Raw genomic sequence first — 6,000 nt, 5'->3', positions numbered from 1 at the left:
GGGCTGTCACCAGGTGTTGGCTAGAACAAACAGTAAATATTTTTGGCAGCCTTGAGGTTTATCAGGCAGGCTCTTTAAAGAGGTCTAGGGTCATCCTAGGGATGTCACCTTGAGCTGTTAGAAACTATGTTACTGTGTTTAAGTCTTTTAATGTAGAGGGAGGAGGGTGGTGAAATCACTTGTGTTGAGAGTGTAGTTTTTAGAAGCCAAGGTTGAGGCCTATGGGAGAAGAGATCTCAGAGGAGCTGGTCAAGCAAAAAATCTTTGTCACCTCACAGCTGAAGAGTCTGAGATCATGGTTGAGGGTGATAGTCACCAAGTTTCCTCTTCAGAGGTCTGTAGCTCCCAGAATATCAGGACAGCCGGTGGTAAGGAGGGTCTACTGGGTAGATGAGAGCCTCACCCTCAGATACCTGACAAATCAGGATTCCATCTCCCCACCTTGCACTCCCCTGCCTGTTTTAGGTCAGAGCTCACCCAGAGGCAGCAGATTCTACTGAGCTGACCCTGTCAGAACTCTACCTAATAGTTGACATCAAATAGGACTTTGATACCAAATACCAGTTCCTGGGGGGGGGGGGGGGGGGGGGAGAGCGACTCTACCTAACAAACACCAACAGAAGCAGTTCTCAAAATGGTTCCCCAGACCAGCAGTTGTCAGCTGTACCTGGGAACTTGCTAGAAATGCAAATTATCAGGCCCACTCTAGAGCTGATGAAACAGAAACTGAGGGTGGGGGCAGCGATTTACGTTTGAACTAGCGCTCCAGTAGAACTACATGCCAGTTTGAGAACCACTGACTTACAGGCCTCTCCTGCCAGAGGGCATGAAGCTTAGAGGGTGAAACTACGGTCGACATGGAGCTTCGTAGAGCATTTGAGCTAGGTTTGGAAGTGGGGAAAGAAGACATGGAAAATGTGTGCTCTTTACTCTAAACAGTAGGAAGCTAAGGGCATCTAACAGAAGAGTGAGACTGGAAAGAGAAGGTGCCCCAGCGTGTGAGCGCACCAGGAAACTCAGAGACATTCGCTTCCTTTTCTCGGGTAGGGAAAACCCCACACCCACGCAGCTCCCGGAGCTGTCTCTCCTCTGGCCTGGATGGAGCAACCCCGCCACAGCTCGGCTTGCAAAGTCCGGGCATGAAGCCAAGCTGGCCTCAGGTCATGGCTCTTCGCGGGAGCGAGTGAAAACGGTACCCGGGGTGCGGTTCGCTGGGCGGAGGCTTCTCCTCCCTCCGGCTCGGCTGCAGCTGGCCACAGCTGCGTCTGAGAGGCATCCTGGATTAGTTTGCACTTTCCTGGGAATTCAGGTATTCGACCTGGGCCCGGGGCACCGTACAGCTCACATCCATGTTTCATACGCGGGGAACCCGGCCTCCTGGGAACGGAGATTTCCCATTTCCCCCCCAACTACCACCACCATCCCCTCCTGCGTTGTAGACCCCCTGAGCCCTGGATGAACTACAAAGACCACAATCCCTAGGGCGTGCGCGCTGTCTTTTGGATGTGGTAGTCCTGGATGCGGGGTAGCCCTACTGATTCAGCGCAGGCTGGACTCCACATCCCAGCATGCCCGCGAGCGTGCGGAAAGGGGAGGTAGGGGAGAGCCCCGGAGGATGTGAGTGGGGAGGGGGCAGTCGCCCCCCTTTCCCCCACCCTTCCCTTCTAGCTGGGCTGGGGTGGGGGGAGGGGCCGGGCTGAGGCGGTGGCGGCTCGCTCCGGTAGGGCAGGGCCGGCAAGGGCGGGACTGGCCTGCTGCGGGCGGACGAGGGAGACGCGGAGCTAACGGGTCCGGACGTCGGCGGCAGCGGCGGCGGCTGCGGCGGCTTTCTGCACGGGCGGAGGCGGCGGCAGGATCGGCGAGCATGGCCCGCGCGGCGCCCAGGGCTGACTGAGGTGCGCGGGCGGGATGAGGGCGGGCGAAATGCGAGGCGCCCCGGGCCCCTAGTTATTCCGAACCCCCTCTGCGCGGGCAACTGGCTCGGCCCAATGGCCCAGACTGGCCCTGTCCACCCGGACAACTTCCCCCGGGTCGGGGCACTGAGCTCCCCCCATGCGGCGGAGGTCCGCTTGCATTGGCCTCAATCCCCGTCCCCGCCTTCTGCTTCTGCACATTATGTTGCTCCCAGCCCTCCAGACGCGACCGCTTGGTGGCAGACCCCCAGTTCCAGCCCTGGGAAGCACTCCCTGCCCCAGTCCCGGCTTCCAGTCCACTACCTAGTTCGTACCCCCAACCCCGCGCTCTCCCGGCCTCTGCACTATCTGGAGACCCCTGACTCGCTCCTCTTGGCCAGAGGTTGTCTTTGCACCATCAGCACCTCTCCTCTTTCCCCCACCTGGCACTGCCTCCTAGCCATCCCCAGTGGCCCAGTTCTCTCTGCTAAGACCTAACAGCTTGACCTCCTTACCTTTGGAGAAACTGAGGCACCGCACAAGCCAGGAACTTGGCCAAGGCCATACCCCAGGCCTGTGGGGGCTGGTCTGAGCCCATGCCTTGGAATGGAATAGTCATTTCTTTTCTCCAGTCATTTGTCTGTGACTGGACCAAACTTCCCAGCCCCCTGCTGCAGCTCTGGGCTGAGCTCACTTTAGTCTCCCCTTTCTTTAGCTTTCTACCACTTCTGTTTCCCCTTCCCCCTTCCAATATCCCACCTCTGGCTCTCCCTACCTGTAGAGAGTCACCCACCCATTTCTTGTTTGCTCAAGTTAATCTTCCGATTTGTATTTCTTGCAAACCGCATCCATCTCCCATCTTGCTTCTTGCTTTACAGCTGTGTAAAGCACTGTAGAACAGTCTAAGGTGGTATAGGAGGAAGGGGAGAGAGAGGTGCTGGTGGCAGAAAGGGACTGGCAGCCTCTTTCAGCCAAAGCTGCCAGTAACTCACACTCCCATCTTGTCTTTGGGACAGTTGCCTAGAAGCTGGTTGGTTGGCCCTTCCTCTGGTGGTCTCTGAAGTCCCTCTGAGATGGAGGGAACCTCCTACCTTGGTGGAGATGGTAGCATAAGAGTAGGCTGGGAGACCACACCCCTAAGCTTCATCTTGCTTCTGCTGCTAGAGTTGGAGGGGGTTCCCGGTTCAGGGAAGGCTGCCTGCCAGGTGCCCTGAGCTCTGGAGGAAGGCACAGTGTCTGTAGGCGGTGATCTCAAGTTTAGCCCTTATGTTCAGGATTTGAAGGGAAAAGGGAACCAGGGCTCAAAGAGATGGCACAGACTTGCCTGTAATTCATTTTTTTGTTTTCTTGTCTTCCTTCGACAGATTTGCCTTTGGGTTGTCCCTGTCTAGCCCAATCCTCAGTTTCCCAGTGGGAAGTCAGGGGGAGGGAGGGAAGGAAATCTGAGCCATCAAGAGGGCGGGGAAGGCTCTGGGAGTTCTTGGGGTCCTGAATGAGCAATCTTGATCTGAACCAGATGGTTCCCTGCTTCAGCACCCCTTTTTTCATCCCGCCCCTTTGGCTGTGAATAGGATGCCTTTAACCTTGTAACTTGAGAATGGAGGAAGGGAGGCCAGGGGGCCAACTGTCTGTGTGTGTGTGTGTTTATGTCTGCATGTGCACACTCGCGTGCAAGCTTGAGGGAGTGACCCTGCCTGGGAATGCATTGCTGTGATGTGCTGTGGCATGCTCACAGCCCTCTGAACTTTCTGAGCCCGAACCCCAGATAGGGCCAATTTCCAAGCCCCTAGGAATAAGTGGGTGTGGCCTCATGGGAGCCTTTCCCCACCTGCCAAGCCTCTGGACCCAAGACATGCCTCAGGGCAAGAATCACTCTTAAGAAAACTACCTGTGATTGAGGAGTCCAAAAGAGCAGCAGGGGTGGGTTTTTCCCAGAACTGTGTTCTCTTTTCCCCAGTCACGGCAAGAATAGATCCAAGGTGTAGGGGATTGGGGAAAGGCCTGGGAAACTGATTCCTTTGCCTTGTTCTATACCACATCCTGCCTTGTGTATTTGTGTTCTTGACTTTGGCTCCCAGTAGACTGTGGAAGTTCTTCAAATGTATCCTTATTTGTGAAATGACACAACCCAGTTTGGTCCTTAGCACATAGTAGGTGTTCAGTAAATAGTTGAGGGTCTTATGGTTAAAGATTTAGGGTAGGATTCCTCATACTTGACCAGATATCAGAATCCTCTGGAGAGCTGTTTTAAGGCAGATTGCTGGGCCCCACTCAGCAGAGTTTTCTGATTCAGCTGGTGTGGGTGGGGCCTAAAATTTGCTTTTCTGCCCAGTACTTTGGAGATAGCACTTTGAGAACCCCTGGTTTGGAGCCATCCGTCGTTGCTTGGGAGATTAATCCAGGCAGATGTAAAGTCTTATGAGAGACTTCCTTCCACCTCGCGTCCCCACCCAGTCTTACTCTGGCAGCTGCACTGTATTTGCCTTTTTCTTTTCAATCTCATGCTGCCCAGTTTTGGCTAGGTTAATGGTAGGGGTGACTTGTGGTCCCTGAATTCCGAGTCCCGCTGTAACCACATAGCAGACACTGCCCCATGGTTATTTGAAGGAAGGTCCCACAAAAGCAGAACATTTAGGAACCAGGGCTTTGGAAAAGGGATGGTTGCGTGGTATTGAAGCAGACACTGGACCAGGCCCTCACCTGCCGTGTCCCTGTCTCAGACCCAGCAGGTTGGGACGCCTGCAAAGTGAAGTCCTGCCATGGCCACACACTGGACAGGATGCCTGGGAAGCTCTGAAATTTAGAAAAGTGGGCGGACCCCCTTACATTGTGCTTTTACTTTCCAAAGCATTTTCCACCTGTTGGTTTTCAGGCTTATAAGGCAGGTATAGACCCACGTAAGGTTTACTGGGGAACCGAGAGATGCACATATGGGTCGCACAGCAAGCCCCAGGACTCCTGATTCCAACCTTCTCACAGAGCTTGTGCTAAACCAGTAGCTACTAACAGCTAGAATAATGGCTGCTTTTTACTGAGTGCTTACTGCTAGCCAGGCAGCATGCTTGATGCTCTGACATATTAGCTCGTCAAATCCTCATAGCAACGTTGTGAGGTTGGCACTGTTGTTCTGAGACTTACAGAACTTTTGAGACTTGCCCAAACTCAGAGAGCTAGTAATTGGAGAACCAGGAATTCAAACTCAGGTCTTTCTGATGTCACACCCATGCTCTTTGTCACTCACTGTCTGCCTTGCCCCGCAAACCTGTAATTGTCCTTTGGGTTGTCTGTCCCCAGAGCCGGGTGAATTTGACTGAGCTTGGAATTATGCTGGGTGATATGGAGGAGATAGTCACTGTCCTCTGGGGGGGAGATAAGACAAGTACACAGAAGGGACAGCCAGAGGCTTGTAGGTTTGAAGGACGTAGAAGTTATCCCTGTAGAGGGTTCAGAAGAAGCCTTGGGTTGGGCCCTGAGGGGGCAGGTAGAGTTCCAGCAGTGCCCGTGGGCTGGAGGGGTGTGCAGGCTAACATGTGCAGACAGCGGCCATCCTGGCACTTTTAGGGAGTTTTCCCTTTTGGGTAGAGCTTAGGAGAGATATTTCAAAAAGCAATGAGGAGATCCTGTTTGGTTACAAGCAACAGCATAGCTGACTTTGGCAGGAGAGGATTTCCTTGGAAGGCTGTGGGTCAGAGAGATGACTCAGGAGCCAGGTCCCCTCAGGGTCTTGGAGTGGGTATGACAAAAACCAAAGGCCAGTCTCTTCAGCGTACCACTGTCGCCAGGATAAATCTGCTCCAGCTGTGTTTGGTAATTTTGTCATCACAGCTTGGAATGCACTTCCCAGGGAGGAAATGCCTGATTGGCTCAGCCTGGACCATGACCCCTCTCTTGGTCAGGAAAGGGCTGGTGGCATAGCAGGCAGCCCCGTTCAAACTGTATCTGAAAACTAAAGTTCCCAGAAAAAGAGGAAATGGGTACTGCAAGAGACCAGTCCAGAAAGGTGCTAGGCAAGGACTTGAATTGGCTGGTGGCAAAGGGCGTACTTAGTTCTGACAAGTTTCTGAGCAGACAGAGGGCAGATTGACAGCAGGGTTTGGCCGGATCAGAG

At 53.9% G+C, this 6,000-nt stretch overlaps 1 protein-coding gene across 2 annotated transcripts in view; it reads left to right on the top strand.

Moving 5' to 3' along the window:
• Window positions 1-930: 930 nt before the first annotated feature.
• The window catches only part of ST3GAL2 (ST3 beta-galactoside alpha-2,3-sialyltransferase 2), a 43,642-nt gene continuing 38,572 nt past the window's right edge, over window positions 931-6,000 (top strand). Inside the window, exon 1 of one of the 2 annotated variants that reach the window (XM_088800242.1) lies at window positions 931-1,309. The gene's annotated coding sequence lies outside the window, so the exon portion shown is untranslated. Of the gene's footprint in view, window positions 1,310-1,601; window positions 1,896-6,000 lie in introns of those variants that run through there. The other variant, XM_019710237.3, reaches the window with a different exon arrangement.

Source organism: Rhinolophus sinicus, chromosome 8 (genome assembly GCF_057876585.1).
Source record: "Rhinolophus sinicus isolate RSI-liver-muscle chromosome 8, RSI-T2T, whole genome shotgun sequence".
Taxonomy (NCBI): domain Eukaryota; kingdom Metazoa; phylum Chordata; class Mammalia; order Chiroptera; family Rhinolophidae; genus Rhinolophus; species Rhinolophus sinicus.
This window is presented reverse-complemented; position numbering and strand designations above follow the sequence as displayed.